This window comes from Falco naumanni, chromosome 16 (genome assembly GCF_017639655.2).
Source record: "Falco naumanni isolate bFalNau1 chromosome 16, bFalNau1.pat, whole genome shotgun sequence".
Taxonomy (NCBI): domain Eukaryota; kingdom Metazoa; phylum Chordata; class Aves; order Falconiformes; family Falconidae; genus Falco; species Falco naumanni.
The window spans coordinates 1,578,650-1,596,482 of NC_054069.1; the positions used below are offsets into that span (position 1 = coordinate 1,578,650).

The window sequence follows — 17,833 nt, forward strand, 5'->3', positions numbered from 1 at the left end:
GGAGTGCTGCCTGCCCCGTCTCCACTGAGGGCTGCCCGACATCCCCAGAGCAGCCGGCACCCGTGCGCAGGGGAGGGCAGCCAGGGTTGGGTGGGGGTGGGGAAGGCTCATCGCCAGCGGGGGGGTCCTCGGGGCGGGGGGTGGTGTGTGTGCTGCTGCGTCCCGGGGGGCGGCTGCCTCCGTGCGAGCTCCCGCGGGCCGCGCCCCGCCCCGCCCGGCGCTGTCCGCTCCCCCGGTGCTGAAGCTGCCGCCCGCGCCCGCCGGCGGAGCGCGTCCCGCAGCCCCGGGGCAGAGGAGCCGTTTCCCCCCCCGCCGTGAGCCGGTGGGATTCGAGGGAGGAAACTTTGCCCCCACTCGCCGCCCCAGCCGGCGAGGCAGGAAAGGGGAGCGCTGCGGGAAATCGCAGCCGGCGGCCAGCGAAGGGAGCTGTGGTGGGAACAGGTTGTCGGGATGTCGCCGTGGGAGGAGGGGGCGGCTCTGGTTACCAGCTAGCCAGATCTGGGAAGCGGAGACGGAGCGGCTGCTTTTCCACCCAGCGATGTGCCGAAAGGAATGAACAGCGAATTACTGCAGGAGAGCTTTGCTCCGACATCGCTTCCCCCCAGGAAGCCGATACGCTCCCTGAGCTCTTGAAGTTCAAGCAGTTGCTAGCTCAGCTTGGGGTTAATCACAGCAAGTTTCACCTGCGTAAGTCCCAGTTTGTAGGGATCAGGCAGGTGATCTTTTTTTCTTCCTTTTGCTCCTCTGCTTGTCTGTGAGTACTGAATACCAAAAATCTGCTTGAAAGCCTGGAGAGCTTGAGAAAAGCCACGGTGGAGAGTTGTGGTGTTTTGGATATATTTGGCACAAAGTACTGCCACCTCTGCTCCAGAGATTCGTATGGCTTGAAGGTAAGAGATATGTGTTGATACTTTTCTTCAAAAAATACAAACATGAATATCCCAGTAACGAAACAGAGACAATAATAGCTGCTGCAATCACCACTGCCTAGCAATCTAAATAAAGAGAGTAGAAAAAGAAAATATTTGCCATTATACCAAATGATCTGTGTTCTCTTCTGAAATAGGGTAGGTGAAAGAGAGTTTTCAAATTTAAAAATGCAGACTGCCTTAATTTTTTCTTCTAAAACAATAACTGCAAAGGAATAAACAATTGTTACTAAATGCTAAGGAGACATTCAGAGTTGCTAAGAAGCTAGGATAATTTTTAGAAGTTTGATGCTTAACATTGCTCTCACATAGACACAATGGAAACAGAGTGACAAGGAAGACTGTAGGAGGAGGATGTGTAGCTAGGATATAATGTAGGTACATTCCGTTTCCCCAAAGAATGGCTTATTCAGTCAAATAGTTAGAGGGAAAACACTATTTTTGCTGTTAGAACACTCAATTTTTAAATATGGCAAAACATGTGTCCCTTGAAATTTCCTTCTCAGCACCAGTCTTGATGCTGAACATTCTTTCCCAGTGAAGGACAGGAGATCTGTCACCCTTTCCTGAAGAAGCCCTGGAAGGAAATCTTTCAGAAACACTCCTCTGAATGTTGCAAGCAGATTTTGTGCAAGGTTTACAGTAACCTTTGTGGTATGAAGGACATCTGAATTGTTCCTATCTGTATCTTAATATTTTTCCATTGCCCTTCAGTTATAAGTTTCATCTGGCTTTTTGAAACCAGTGGAACCCGAGGAGTTAGGGCAGGGAAGCAGACGCCAGGATTGCATTGCGTCCTATTCAATGCTGACGTATTTTTGTCCCAGGTTGTTGACTGTAGGTGGTTTCTACACAGATAGCACATCCTCACATGTTAATTCTCAAGCCTCTCTCAGCCTGACTTTCCCACATGCAAAGCATGGAGCCACAGAGCTAACAGCATGTGGAGCATGAATCACTCAAGTAGAGTTCAAAGTAAAAAAGAAAAATAACTTGCTTGTTTTATAAATAACCAGCCACAAGCTTATAACATAACTGGTCAAATAGGTAACAAATGCAATTCACTGAAAAATAGTGTGGGTTATATTTCTTAGATGTTCAGTGTGTCATGGAGTTGTTCTTTAACCACACAGTGGTCTTAAGAACTCCTAATCCTGATGCTTATGGGTTTTTATTTCTTTCAAAGTAAAAATCCATTAATTGCTTGTAGCAGTCTAGAAAAAAACAGCCTATTGACAATATTGCTAACTCTGTCAAAGAAGTGTAAAGAGCACTGTCTCTGTAGTTTTTGTTACTTTTTTTCCATTTAACTTCTTTTTCGTACTACAGAAATTCTGTAATATTAGAACCTTGATTCTTTACTTCCCGTATTTCTGAACAGAGTTTGTATAAAAAAGTACTTTCCACTGATTTAGGTACCAAGTGGTTCCCTTTTGCTTACGTAGACAGTGTATGGTATGGCAGGCAAATATGATGGAGAGAGAAAGAAAGAGAAGGGCAGACTTCAAATCTCTTGGCCATTTGAACTGGAGGAATAACTATATGCCAGCAGAATTACAAAGATATGCATTTGGGCCCTGCCTTTTCACTTGATATTTCTAAAGATAGCTGTACAGCAGTCATCTGACATGAATTGTGTGAATTGCCTTATGTGATGTGTCACAGACCACAGAATGCCACCCAAATGCATTTCATGCAATTACATGTGCACAAACCCATTGTGTAAAGATCTGCCATGCTATTACATTTGCATATAACTCCCACGGGCACACATACATTGAGATTGCACGTGTGTAAAAAAGAGCTTCAACTTGGCATACTGTAACATTTATAAAGCACAAGTGCATATTTCAGACTTCAGAGAGGAGCACATGATCCTTCAAAAGCCAGATGAGGCTGGGTTAATAGGAGTTGTAAGTTATATCATAGCTAATATGGATCCTACCCAGAACCAAACAGCTTCCTTTATCCTATACATTTTGCTTCTTTGTCACTTTCACACTCCGCATGGAAGGCTAGGTCATGCTTTAGATTAGAGAAGTGGTCACATAGCATCCACCACGCCCATCCTGATACCGTTCCCACAACCCAATCCCAAATTGTCATGAAGTCTGCAAAGCAAAGGTGATTTTTATACATGCACTCCTCTCACGAGGGAACCACAGCTTGACATCCACTCGCTCTGCATGCACTGCTTGTATGCGGGGCAGCAAGCACAACAATTGCGTTTTAATCTTTCCCAGCTTTGCTGAAGTATAAGACACCCTCCTGGGAAAAATTCTCAGCTTTTCCTTTAATGGCACTTCACTGTCGGTTCAATGCAGTTTCTCGTACTCCCCCAGGCTAGCAGGCTCAGGCTATTGCTACTGTTAGGAAAGGCTCAAGGCACCGGTCAGTTGATAACACCAGTTACAAACGTGCTGGTAAATGCAACTGGAACAGAGCAGCAGTGTTCTGCAGCTAGGCTGAGGAGACTGAACGACGGCACAGACCAGGGAGGACCTGTGACTAAGATATGCCCCCTCAATGAAACAGAAAGGCCTAGTGCATAAAGTACAATTTCCTCTGTGTTCCTCTGTATTAAATCAGCAAATCTCCTCCCTCCCACCCCCTGTTTACTTCAGCTTTGAGCTTATAATTCTTACATTTTTATACATGTCAAAATGCCACAGAGAATTACTTTTTCCATGGTACAACTTCCTCTCAGAGAGTATAATTACCTGGTATGCCTTTGTTTTCATTACTGAATGAAAAAAGATAATTCACAAGGCATTGCCATGTTTTAAAACCCCTTGCTGCCAAATGGGTCATTTCAAACTGACCAGACAGAAAAGGGTCTGCACTATGTAACAGCCAAATTGCCCCATGACTGTAGAAACCCTGAGGACCAGGTATGAACTGACTTACCCCTAGGCTTTCTTATCCTTGGCACCCAAGGTATTTTATGGAATTATATTCTGAAGCTACCTCTGAAACTGCTGGGAATATCTGGCTGGAAACGAAAATCAAACCACCTCTAGAAGAAAGCAAAATTTCCTGTTACTTGGAAAACTTTGGACATTCTTATTTCCACCGTGCAAAAGCAGCCATGGAATGAACTCCTAAGCCCTATGCTCTATTTCTACAAAGCATTTGCCTGCTTCTCTTTAACACCCCTGTGCTACAATTACATACCCTTTTTCTCACCAGCAATATTCTTTAACAAATATTACATGCAAATTCCCTAAAACAGCAAGGAACTTTGAAAAATACTTATCTTCAAATGCACAAGTATCTGTAGCTCTTCAGATACGAATAAGATAAATGTGGCTCAGGAACCTTCCAAGACTTTTGTAATAACTCTTCCAATTTCACCCTCTGTGCACAGATTGCTTCTGAAGACTTAGGAAATCTGGAAATGAGTGTCTGCTTTCTCACAAGCACATAGCTGATATTTCAGTGCCAGGAGATATAGGACAGGGAGATGTGCACATAACATGTAATTTAGCTGTAAAGCTTCTTGCCACAGGATGTCTGGATGCTAAACGTTCCTAAATGTTGAATTAGGTTCAAGGGAACACTAAGCAATTTCAGTTCCAAGGGAAAGAAGTCCACCAATCGTTAGTGTTATGCATGGAAACCACACTGGCTCAGTAAATATCTGAGCTCCAAAGAGCTGGATGATGGGAGAGTACTTGCAAAAACAACATATGTACTTGCTCTGTTCTTACACCCTTGCCCAGGCAATAGCTTTTGGATACCACCAGAGAAAAATTACTGGGCTGGTTGAACTTTGTCTGACCATGCAGGCCTATTTTTTTTAAAGCTGCAGGAGAAAACACAGTAGACTGAACATTGAAACATAATAAGATTTGGAATATAGGGAGGAAAGATTCTGAAAGACTTATTTGGGATCTGACTTCACTGTATTTTACAAACAAAAACTTTCAGTAACTGTATTTGCTTTGGCTAACTCTTTAGAAGCATGCGAGACTGATCAATTAGTGCCAGGGTGCTGCTAACTAGATTTTTTGGGAAAGGGGGAGGCAATTGTTGAAGTCCTGTCAAATGCATCACTCCTTGTGCTGTTACAAAACCAACTTATATTCAATCTAAAATGATTGCTAATAAGTATTAACTCCTCTACCAATTGTTCTGCTTCAATCATGTTTTCTTTTGCTGTCCTTCATCTGGATATTTTTAGCATCACAATTTTTTTTAGGACGTGACTATGTGTTCAGTTGCTTCTTTTCTGTACAGCCCTCCCAATTATCGTGGTGGGTATTTTTCTCTCAACCCCCTAGAACGGGTTTATTTCTGGTTTACTCTTCCCTGTTGGTTTCCATGTGGTTATGTGGGAGGTTGCACACTCTTTATCAAAGCAGAGAGCCATGATTAGTCCATTCAGAAAATGTAAATGCAGCCTTATGTGTTATGTAGCACTGGAGAAAAAGAGATAGACTGCAAGGAGCAGTAAAGGCAGTAAAGGCAAATAGAACACGGTGTTAAGCCCTGTGGGTAGGCCTGGCAGATCACAATGACATCCACACTTCAAAATTCTCACGGAGCTAAATAAACACACCAAACCTGCAGATACTGTCTGGGGAAAGCTAACCAGAGTGCAGCCCAGTCCTGCTGAAGTAAGCGAAAGCCACTGCGATCGTGCAGCCTTTGCAGTTAACATTCATTTTGATTTGGATCTCCCTTTCTGTACGTGTTCCATTATTTATCCCAAATCTCAGACTCTTTAGCCTCAGCTGTTTCTGTCTGAGATGTCCCAGGAGCTGGAAACACTTAGTAGTTGATAAATACATGTATTTGATTTTGCTCAGCGCTTCAGGTTGCCGACTACTAACGCTGAGGATGTATCAGCAAAATTGACACTGTTGAGAATGCACTGTGCAATTTGCAGCTTTACAGAAAAACGAACTCTGCACCAGCATCTCAGGGTTTTGAATCATACTCCCCTGAATGCTGCAGCTGAGACAGCATATCCAAAAAGTTAAATCTATTACACAATATTTTACACCTTGAAAATTACTTGTCTAAACTGAATCCTTGCCCCAGATGCTATTTAGATATCTCAGGCAAGTTGGAGTTTTAGCAAATGAAGGTTCTGTCTCTAACAGGCACTCTTCTGACCTCCAGTTACCTCTGCATCTGCCTATTTCAACCTTCTACATATTCATATGCGGTCCTGAAAAATGTGATTACCTATGGGATTAACAAAGTCTGAGGTTAGATTTCAAACCTTTTTATCTGGTTTCTCTGGTGACCACTCTAGGCAAGAACACCTCTGAGTTACAGCCTTAGCTATGTGCTTGGGAGTCCAGTGCTCTGCCACATCAGAGCCAACAGGGTGCCTCCAGCCAGTCTGCTTTCATTCAGACGTTAACACACCAGTTCAGGAGTTGAGTTTTAGTCACCATGCTTGAAAAGCTACAATTATAAAGGTCTTACGAATTTAAAAAGCATTACAAATAAAAGCACCCTGCCACTAACCCCCCATATATATCATTAAACAGGAAGAGTCACCCTGGTCCCAGTACATGAGTCATTCAGCATCCTCGTGAGGTCATAGATGCTTTACAAATCTGTTTGTGGTTGTACAGGAATACTGTAGCCCACCATGACTCTGAGTGAATGGGCTAGGCATGTTGTGTAAGCTCCTTATTTGCACTTTCTTAATGGCAAACCAACAGTATGATCAGAATGGAGGTTTTTAATTATCTTACCAACCAGGGAATCAAAAAATCAACATCAGAATCTCCATGCTAGTAAAGATTCCTACATGTCCTTATTATTGGTTTATTTTTAGTTTTAAAGTATGTATCTCAAGTTGGTTGTGATCCATGACTGGGGATTCTAGCCCTTTGCCAGTGTAACAGGAGGTTATTAAAGCATTACAGCTGTTATTATAAAATACTGCAGTTATCATCATTTGACAAATGCACACAAAGGTACTCGTGAACTTTAGGTTTCCCCTGCTTCTTTCATCCCTAGAAAACTAGACTAAAAGAGCAGTCTTTTCCTCAAATGTTGCAACTGGTTGTAAAGTGGGCGTTAGCATTTCCAAGGATAGCACTGGGGCAGCCGCTAGAGAGAGAGCTGCCAGGTGGAAGGGATCCCTGGGTGTGGATCTCTTTCCTCATGAAGGCAGGGGCTGAGAGTAAATATCAGCACATGTGGTCACATACGGTTCCCGTCCCCATCGCTGGCTGTTAGTCTGGCTGTAGCTCAAAGCGTCTGCACTGTGCTTCAAAGCAGCTGAGCTCAGAGTATCTATTAATAACTACAGGGCTTCCTTCCTATCTGTTAATGAGTACTGGGCATCAGAGTTCTGCTTATAGGTATTTCCGAGTGTACCAGAGCAGGCTAATGCATTCCCATGGCAAGGCAGGCGCGCTCTCGGGGATCCCCCGGGAGCCGGGTCAGGCTCTCGGAGACACGCCACTGGGTACTGAACTAGCAGCACGCAGCTCACTGGCTTAAATAACACGTCAGCTTTACACAACTGTGTATTTGCTAAGGGTTACGTGTTTCAGTCACATTAGTCTTTCCCAGACCTGTCCTGGCCCTTTGTGCCCTTAGGGAGTCTGTGGCAGCATGTAGCGTGTTTTATATTCAAAACAATTGGAGGAATCAATGAGTTCTCTGCAGGACAAGGGATCACACTGAGAATCACAATGACTGCACCATAGTGGGAGCTTAGCTGGCAGAGATGTCTTTTGAGCAAGATCTGAGGAAACTGGGAAAGTTTTACTGTCCTTGTTGCGGAAGGAAGTGTGCATACAGAGCAGATTTGGTGGGAAGAGGCAGCAGGCTTTGAAAACGTCTTACCCCCGATCACAACATCGGTTCTGGAGAGCTGTAAGAGCTAGGGCTAGCTGAAAACTCCACGGCCAAAAATATTTCCATATTCAGTTGAACTGAAACAGTATTTTATAGAAGGTAACTGCCTTTCTCACACCTTTTCTTCCTCTGTCCCCCCCACCCCCATACAAATTCAGTAATTTCTTCACTAACACATTTTGTTTAGCTGCAGAAGTTCTGAGTTCAGAGCTTCTGACAGAGGCTAATGTTCCTAGAAGAGTGAGCATTTCTGTCACTGGCATTTTACCATTCCCTTGTTCCAGACCACCTGTAAAGTCCAAATAGTCTTTCTAAAGTACAAATATACGCATTTCCTTTGAAAGATGTTTTACTAATAAAAGGAGAAATCCATGCAATGATGATTTGCAATTATTCATTATGTAGGAGGATGTTTGTCTACATATGATGTCTATTTCTTCGCAGTTTCCTTTGTCATCCTTTCCAAGTGTTATTTTTATTTATCTATAGATTATTTTTTTCCTCAGTGTGAAGTGAGACTCAATTAGGAAATTACAACAGCAACAGAAAACTACAAAAAGAGAAAATAATAAAGTTAAGATCGTTTGGGGCTACATTTTGCAGTTCAGTTTATTGTTGAATTCCTGATTCTGAAGGCCTCAGAATCATACCCACAAAACCTTAGCATAAGAGATATGGTTTGTAAAGATGACAAATATACTTTAGGAAAAAAAATGGAAAAAGTAAGAACATGTAAAGGAAACCTTAAAGTAAAGCATTTACTATAATATGTGCAAGAGAAAGCTCAATAACTTGGACATTTCCATCAGCGTTCAGTGACTGCCCCGAAGATACTATTCCAAGACATCTTAATGTGTCAGGTGTGACAACACAGGCAACAACAGCAACCCATAATTCCATGGCAAATCACATCACTTAGAGATGGCAATTAATTTTTTTTTCCTGGAGAGAACCACTGGCATATAAAAGAGAACATCACTCCTGTGCTCTGTTCCCATGCACTTCGTTAGGCAGGCCAGTGCCTGCTGGAGGTTTTTCTTGGACTGCTCTGCTTGTTTCACCTTCAGCAAACAGGACAGTTCAGAACATTTTACTTTTATTCTTCTGCACCCCTGTATTTATATTGCTGATGAATTAAACAGCCGCTGAAGACAGCACTGGATTTAGTCCTGCCTTAACTTCCACAATAACTTGTACTGAGCACTCCATAATTAAAAACATTAGTGGCTCCTTGTAATGTATCATCTGAAAGAGTATCTGCTCCCTGCCAAATAGGGTGAAAATATTCATGACTTTCTGGAGCTCTGCTAATGACTTTATGGATTACAGGAATATGGAAATAATATGGAATTCATAACTAGAGCAGGTCCAGACTACTGGATTTATGGATTGGATTCATAATGGACGTCGTGTGCAATGGCTGCACTTGAAAGCCTCAGATAAAATGAGATATTCACTGTTTTGGGTGCCAGATGTGCACGCTACAGGAGATGTGTCCTGTCAGCCAGAGCTTGTACTTCACCCCGTTGCAGGCTTGTTTTCACTACACCTGGCAACCCAGCCCAGAGAAACTCTACTGGAGGAGCTGCCAGCGCAAACAACATTCCCAGATACTCTGCTCACCGCTTCCACTTGTGACCTCAGCCCGTGGACGTGGCGGGCTGTTGGGCTGGCGGCCAAGGGTGCTGTGTCTGGGTGCTGGGGCTGACCGACCCTGCCGGCCAGGCTAGCCGCCGCGTGGGTTGTCAGCGGCTTGGTGCTTGCATGGGGGGAGGCGGGAGCCGTCCCCCGGGGGCCCAGCTGCTGCTGCAATATAAACAGCAGCGGTAATGAGGTTTCCTTTCCTGTCCTCTCCTATTGCTCCTTTTGCGGATTTCGCTTATAGGTTTTCCATGGCAAAATGGCTGTATTCTGTGCGCTAAAACCTTCTGTATGCTAATGCCTCGCAGCAGGCTGGAAGTTTTGCTGACAGTGTGAAAGGCAACAGGTAAAATTTACAAGGGCAGCTGGGTGTGTGCAGTGATCCCAGGGCTAGAGAAACACAGGCAACAAGCCCTGCTTGGCAGCTGGCCTCACCAAAGTGGCTCCATTCCACTGAAACCCACAAAACACCAGCAGCGTTTCACTCGTTCCTTGCCTTGAGACATGCAGTGCCCTCCCAGACCCCCTTCGGTGTTTATAACTGAACGCAGAGTTCGTGCAGCCAGGGCTGTGGCAGAATTTACACAGGCTACAGCCCAAGCAGAACCAGCCCGTCTGTGCTGGCTTCTTGTGAGAGGTGGCCAGGGTGGTACGAAGGCTTGCTCCCACTTGCAACTGTCTCCTCTGCCCCAGCAGACGTTCTGCGATTTGGAAATAGAAATGACTCAAACCGTTCCCCAAAGTGAACAGCTCTTGAGCACTGAAGCTGTCAATAGCCCTTTCCCCTGCCGAGGGATTTGTCACTGATGCTATCCAAAAGTCATGTGGAGTACAAGGGGAAAAGATCTCTTTTTTTCAAGGTTTCTACCAGCTGTCGGATTAACAGCTCTTGCTCCCCCACTGAAGAATCAGCCCCAAGCCATCAGCTGAGCAAAGGATACTCTAGCAACAGGCTGGGAGACCTGGGAGACCAATCTATTCTTAGGCTGTGATCCACACATGTGCGGTAGTTAGACTTCAGAATGCTAATGAGCTTGCCTGAATTTTAATGAAGGCCTATGGGAGAAGTTCAGTTTAATGCCTTCTGCTTAGTAAAAACAAGCAGGACAGCTAAAATCTCTAACGTCTTGGCTCCGGACAAAGCTAAAATAGCCAGGCATTCCCCTGCAAAGCTGGTTGTGCCACCCACAGTGGGAGCAGAACAGCTGCTGTCCTGTGGGTTGAATCTCACCTGCACAGGTTGTCTGAGGTCTTTGAGGAGATGCAAGAAGATGGCTATCTTCTCCTTCCACTGTCAAATTTCATGTAACGCAGAAGAACTCAACACACAATGTAAGACCCCTCAGCTCTCAGGAAGTTCGTTTGACACTAATCAAACAGTTCCAAAAGCCAGGCGCAGAAAAATATACCCCCAAATGCATAGACACCCCCCCCTCCCCCGACCCCAGTGAGCATCCAGAGGAGCATCCTTAGGAAACCAGGACAAAACCACTGACATCACTTAGCTGGTGAAGGGTTCAAAAAACCAGAACCAGGTGGCCTATCTAGAATGTCAAGGAGCTTCAACAAGTAGTAACAAGTCGGAATGAACACTCAATTTCTTTAGACGCATCTGAAAATCCTTGTCCTGAGACACTGGCAGGATGAAGGCCAGCTCCTCTTCCTCCTTCTGTCTCCACGAGAGGCACATCAGGGCACAGCCGTGAGGCGAGCGGAACACCGGGCGCAGAGAGCGCAGGTGCCGGATCGCTGCAGCAGGAGCACAGGGGAGTGCTTGGCTCCCACAGAGCCAGGGAGGGATCCGACGGTCCGATCAGGTGGGGGCAACATCAGCATCGTATAGGGAGGGTTCTCTGATCGCATATGACACTTCTTGTCACATTGCGTCTCTCATTCGCTCAGCCAAAAGGCTGGGGGGAAAGATGCCTAGCTCCTTTCTAGTCTGCTTCCCTGCTGTACGTTTAGAGGGGAGCGGATGTCTTCAGGCACCCTGGGGAAAAGAGGGGTGTGAGCAGGGATGCACCACCATCACAGGACGTGCCCGCAAATTTCCCCAGCCTCTGAAATGTGGACTCCACCAGGAAATGGCTCCTATCAAAGGTTCCAATGGCAAGCTGATAACTCTCTGCAAGATTACTCTGTAAAATTTACACTTTTTTATTTTTTTAATTTTTTTTTACAAGTGGTTCCCTGGCATTCTCAGGTGAGTTTTATTTGAAACATTGCATGTGGCCTTTTCTCACATGTCTGCTCGAAATCCAAATACACATGCTACCTCTGTTACACTACCTGAGGGCCAAATCCATTTGAAATCATGACAAAACCCTTGGGAAGAAAAGCTTGCCTAGGAGCAATAATTCTTCCAAGAACACAAGCTTTTGTATCACAAGGAACAGCAGGAAAGATCTGCTGTGTAGCGAACAAAGCTGAACAAAGAGGGGATGCAATGATGCAACGGCGTTAGAATGGAAAGACAAACTGGAAAGGAAATATATATTGTGTGTATAAAAGCTAATGAACTGTTATGCATATCTGGAAGATGTTCAGGAAGGTTAGATGAAGAAGCTAAGACAAACACCTGTCACGGACTGGCCACGGTGAGGAGCAGGAACCGCAGGACTCTCCCATCCTTCCCAGCACTATGGCCATGGTAGCAACTGCTGGTTTACGGAAGCTGGTGATCCAGCCCAATTCCTCTGCGGCTGGGTGCCCATTCTTTGGGAGGAGATGCAAAAGGATAGGTTCGGGACTAGAGGCGTGTTCTTCTACTCACATGTGACTTGCAACGATGACAATGGTGGGTGTTGGAAGTCAGGACTAAGCTGAACAGTGGAGCTGATTTGGGTCAGGGATTAAATGATTAAAGATCATTAGGATTTGAAATTTGAGGAGCACTGGCTGGTTTGTACAGGAGGAATGCACGGAGCCTCCTCGCCTCCCCTCTGCCGATTGTAGCCTCTATTTGCACTCATTCGCCATGAGGGACAGGACAATAATTCATCCTATATTTCCCTGAAGTTTCAAACACCGGGAAGTGGCAATTAGAGCAAGAAGGAGTCACATGAATGTTGTGCTGATTGACACATCTTCATCAAACCGTCTACAAAGAATCTATTAAAAGGGGCTTCGTGGCAAATATTAGTCATACATGGTTTGGGGCACACAGGCACAAAATCTAAGAAAAGGGGAGGGAAAAGCAAGGGCGAGGGCAAGGGGAATTTACTTTCCTCTGGAATTCACTTCTTTTGGCAAACATTTTTGCAAACAAGCTTAGTGATAGGAGTGGCAATGAAAAGAGCAGATGTTAAATGAATGTTAGATGACATAAGTGGAGGGCAAATATTTGATCTTCTCAATCTGAATTATTATTATTTACTTTTAATAAAGTATGGCTGAAAGACTCAGAGCTAAAATATCCTTGTGCTAGGTGCTGCATAAACACAGGAAGCCTGGCTGGAGGGAAAACACAAGGCTTATTCAACTTAGGAATTAACACAATCTATTTCTGCAATCAAATTAAGTTATACACTTCAAATGCCAAGCACCAAAACGTACAGTGAACACTACACACAGATAAAACTAAATAATTACAAAAAAGTCCTTAAACATTTGCCATGTTTTAAGCAGTACTTAAAAGTAAATATTTTGTTCAAATTTCAGCTGCCTCTATACGTAACTACTGGGGGTGGGGAGTGAAGAAATCCAACCTTTTCAGTCCCTCAAAAAGAACACAATTAGCTCTACTGCTGATTAAAGGTTATTTGCAGGCACTGGCAGATGATCTTAAATACATAACAAATTCTAAAATGATATAGAACACCGGTATCATAAGGCTGGGAATTTATTAGATTAGTCAGAGGCTCAGATCTAGTCAGAGAGATTTGGCACTAGGATACACATGAAAGAATTAAGAAAAAAAAAGAAAAAAAAAAAGGGCTTTTGCACAGAACAGGACGTTAGGTCTGTGGTAGGGCAATACTTCATAAGCACCAATGCCTTCCTAGTCAGACCTGTCTCTGCCAGCAGCCGTCTCCATGGGAGAGCGCAGGAGGGAAGTGGTACACAGTCCCTCCACTATTAATTCACAACCTTATCTGCAGCTGTTACAGATTTCATTAGACCCTGCAGCGCAAGATCTCATTGTTTCTACAATTTGTTTTCAAACAAGCCCAGTGTAAGACTTGGGAATGGGTCTTTGTTTTTAAGAAATAAATTCAACACTGAAAATTGAGATCGGTGTAATAGTTCTAGTTGGGTGTCCAAAATCGAAAGCACATTCAGCCAGAAATGATTTTTAAAAAAATCCTTGTCTGCCCATCCTTTCCACCAAGCTGAGAACTGTTCGAGTGGGCTGCGGCTGGAGTGGCTCCAGCTTGCAACATTCTGAATCTGCCAAATGCTCAGAAGATTAAAGCTTGCCCTGTACCCACAAATTCTGAAAGAGTAATAGGACTCCATGGCTTCACTCCAGCAGCCTGCCACGCAGGAGTCACATCTCTTCTGAATTACAGGTGGGTAGAGGGAGTGATGGGGTTTTCTGGAAGGAGTTTGTTGCTGGAAGAAACTATTTCTATCTGCTTTCATTCTGGAAGGAAAACTAGTGATTTGTGATATAAACTGCCCTTCTGCGCTTGAGGTGACTGCCTGTGGGTTTGTCAAGTCTCCTTCAAGGAAGGTTAGCAGTGAGACCACAGGCTCCGAGGCTGCTGCGATGGTTTAAGAGCCCATGCTAGAACTCTTGGCAACCTGATCTGAAGGGAAAATGGCTCAGAATTCTCTAAAAATGTTTGCAAATTATATTCTGAACTTGGGTAACCAAAATGTTTTGAGTTAGATCTTTTCAAAGAAAAGGGCATAATTGAACTACACAAAGATAAGGGTGTAACTGAACTAAAATTTCAGAGCAGAGAGTTATTTCATAGGTTTTACTTTGTTCTCATTTTCACGTGAGATATTTTAAGAGGTTTGAAATCCTGATAGATCCTAAAAAGCTCATTTATTAAAAAAAACACCAAACCACCAAACCAACCCACTACAACTTTTTCTTGCAGAAGTTACTAGTTTTGACTGTTTAACATACTGGAATGAGAGAATTTTAAAATCAGAAAATTCCAAGTAATTTCTGATAAAACCCTACGACAAGCTGCACATCTTGAATAAAGAGAAGGCCTTTTAAAAAACGGAATCTGCTTTTTATTAGCAGTAAAACATGCTAAAGCAAGGTAAATGTGCATTTCTCCGCTTCTAGGGAGAAATTGCTGAATTCTTCCCTTCCATTAAGACATGCAAAAAAACCCACCCAAAAACCTGGCAAGACTTTAACTAAGGGTGAGATTTTTGAAGGACATGAAAGCAGGAGGCAGTCAATTCCCAGTGAAATTCAGCCTTAGAACATCCTTCTCCAAATGGTCCAGATTAATGTGTGCGCTGGTTTTTAATAGGGAGGGCAGTAGCTCCTGCGCTCCCTTTGTGCCACTTCTGCCTACACCACAGCAATCCTGGGAAACGCTTTGCTCCATCACCGCAGTACCAAAGGATAATGGACAAGTGCTCTGGGAGAAAGAAAAACATCTTCCTTCTCCTCTCTGCAATGCAGTTTCAAACGCGGGAGAAAATTCATGGCATCATAGGGAAAGAGGGATATGATTAATTCACTAACACCGCCAATGGAGATCTGAGAAATCAAATGACTTTTTGAAGTCAAAAGCATCAGAGCATCTGCATTAAAGCCAGGAGTCAGCCAGGTGGTGCTTGCGTTATGAGGCTATCACAGTAAGCTCCTCCTGTCACCCACTCCCCCAGGAAGGAATCTCTGCACTCCTGAGAAAGGAGCTCAGGCTGCTGTGGTTCTCCTCACCCTCTGTCCCTGCGCTGCTGTTCGGGCGGCGGTGATTCACGTTACAGAATTAGTGCAGAGAGCTCTGAACAATGCAATTATTGAGAAGTAAAGCACTGTGAATAGAAAATATTGTGGCATCAGCAAGAACGGTCAAAGCCGGTGACTCAAAGGCTCTGTGGCAGGTGTGTATTCCATACAGCCCCCAAGTGCTTGGATTAGGTGCTTCACAACACACTCCGGGGCGTCATAGGCGCTTTCTAGTAGGAAGATCCAATTAGGTATTGCACAAGGCCACACGAAATGCAGTAACGTTTCTGAACCAGAAGTGAGCAATAACCGTGTTCAAAATGCCTCGCAAATGTATCTTGAAAAACAAAGGGTCTGAAGAGCGGGGAGCCATGGAGAAAGGCAGGAGGGGAGGAAGCATTTCAAGGGGCTTTTGCAAGGAGCTGATGGGGAGAACTCTTGTATTAGGTGGCTGTGAAGGCTGCACAGTGCTGAAGTTCAAATTCAGCCCCCCAACCCCCCAGCCTTGTCAGGATCTTTGTCTCTGATTTCAGTACCTCTGGGCGCAGAGGTAGCCAAGGCTACTGCTTGTGTAATCTACTCACTACTGGTGACTGACCTACCACTGAGAAAATGCAAGGAGCGTAGAAAGTTAAGTTTGCCCAGTACTGCCTTCTGAGGGGACACAGTCAGTGCTCAAAACTGCCTCAAAAGGACGGACTGCCAGGAGCACACTGGTCATGACTGTCAAATCCCTGCTGTATTGGCATCTACTGCTCAGTGCCTGGGGGACTCAGGTTTATTTAAAGCCACCAGGACGTTGCCTGTGTTCAGTACATCGCCTGATCCTGGCGTGTCAGATGCCAAGGCGGGTGGCCAGGGTTTGTCATCAGCCTTAGCAGCAGCAGTGGATACTACAGTTCTCAGGTCAAGACAGAATTTACAGTATTTCCCCAATTCCTGACCTTCCCTCCTCCTTCTCAACACCTGCAGACACTGTCCCCTGCACAGAAACGGGTGGGAAGAGGTTCTTACTGCTATCTGTTGCACACTTTCCTTGCTCTCCAGTTAACCAAGACCTGGAATTCACAGCATAGATTGTCAGTCCTGGGCTTACATGCAAAAAATAGTGAAACTGCTTCAGAAGCTCTTTTCTTTGCACAGTGCTCACAGACAGGGAAACAAAACAGCTCCCCAAGCACACTTTTTCCTTCTCTTTCTCTTCCACCACTTCCCTGTTCCAAAAGAACATGTTCTCTCCCTCGACTGGAATGCCGCAGTCACATTCTCAGTGGAGCCCAGTAAACAGCATCAAGAAGCATCTTCAGGACAGAAAGGATGTCAGTTTGACAGCTTTCCTGTGGCCCTTCGATTCCAACATTTCAGAGGAAAATGACAAAATTCAGGGAGGCACTGTACTGTGCAGATTTCACTTAGACATTGATTTCTGTGAAACAGAAATGCCTCTGGAGCAAATCTGTCTCTAAACACCTTTCCCACATGGTCCTAGGTGAGACTTCAGTAACCTGATGGGTACATCTGGGTAGCAGCAATTAGAAGCAATTAGGCAATATGGCAAGAATGGCAAGCAAGAAAGACTTTGGAAAAGAGAGGTGGAGATGGTTCTGAGGCTGCTGTGGGAACAGCTGCCATCAGGATATTATTGCTGGTGGCTTTTGCTGTTGTTTTCCTGCTAGGTCTGCACAGATTTCAGTCCCTGGGGTGTCCTGGCATCTGGGAGTCCCAAGCTGAGCAGTGTGACTGTGTGTGGAGCCCACAGGGAAGCTTTGTCCCCTGAAAGCACGCCCAGGTGACACCAGTGCTGCTGGCTGCCTGCAGCCCCCGCCGCGCTGCCTGCCCGGGGAAGCAGCTCAGCCTCTGCCCAGGCATCGCGGGGGGGAGCGGGGCACGGCGCCCGCAGCTGCATCCCTCGGCGCCCACCTCACCCGCCTGCTCCAGGCTGAACTAAACGCGTTACATCTGGGGCAAGGCCGCAGGGAATGGCACGCTGCTCTCTGAAGAAGCGAAGGCTGACTGCACGTTTTGGCAGCCAGGCCCACATGGGCACCAAGCGCCACAGATCTTTACCCACAGAAGCCAGATGCTGCAGTGACATGCCTCATGGTGTCTGCTAGACGCTGGCGCTAGCTCCGGGTCAGGCCGGTGAATATGTCATGCCTGGGGGTGTTTGCAAGCAGAGTAAAAACCAAGAAGAACATTATACCTTTGCTATTTCTGAAACAGAGACATTTGCACCGCATCAAGGCACCTCTGACCTAGCACAGAAGTGCACTAAGAGAACGAAGAAGAGCAGAGGGCAGACTCAGGGCACTATTCCAACGCAGACAAGCTGTAGGGCTGGAGCCTTTTAGCCTCTGCTTCCCAGCGAGCTGGCTGGTACATCCATCTCTAAACAATACAGCAAACTGCTTCTCTGCTTAATACATATTTCATGTTTCAGATCTTGCCAGAAAGACAAACGGTTTTGCTGCTGCCAGTTGTGAACATTACACATTTGCCAGGGAGATGTCGTGCTTGTTTGCCACAAACGTAATTAGATGATCAATCGTGAGGAGCCCAAGGAGAA

At 45.2% G+C, this 17,833-nt stretch overlaps 1 protein-coding gene across 1 annotated transcript in view; it reads left to right on the forward strand.

Moving 5' to 3' along the window:
- Positions 1-264: 264 nt before the first annotated feature.
- DRD2 (dopamine receptor D2) overlaps positions 265-17,833 on the forward strand; it is a 33,729-nt gene continuing 16,160 nt past the window's right edge. Inside the window, exon 1 of the mRNA XM_040616340.1 lies at positions 265-890. The gene's annotated coding sequence lies outside the window, so the exon portion shown is untranslated. The remainder of the gene's footprint in view (positions 891-17,833) is intronic.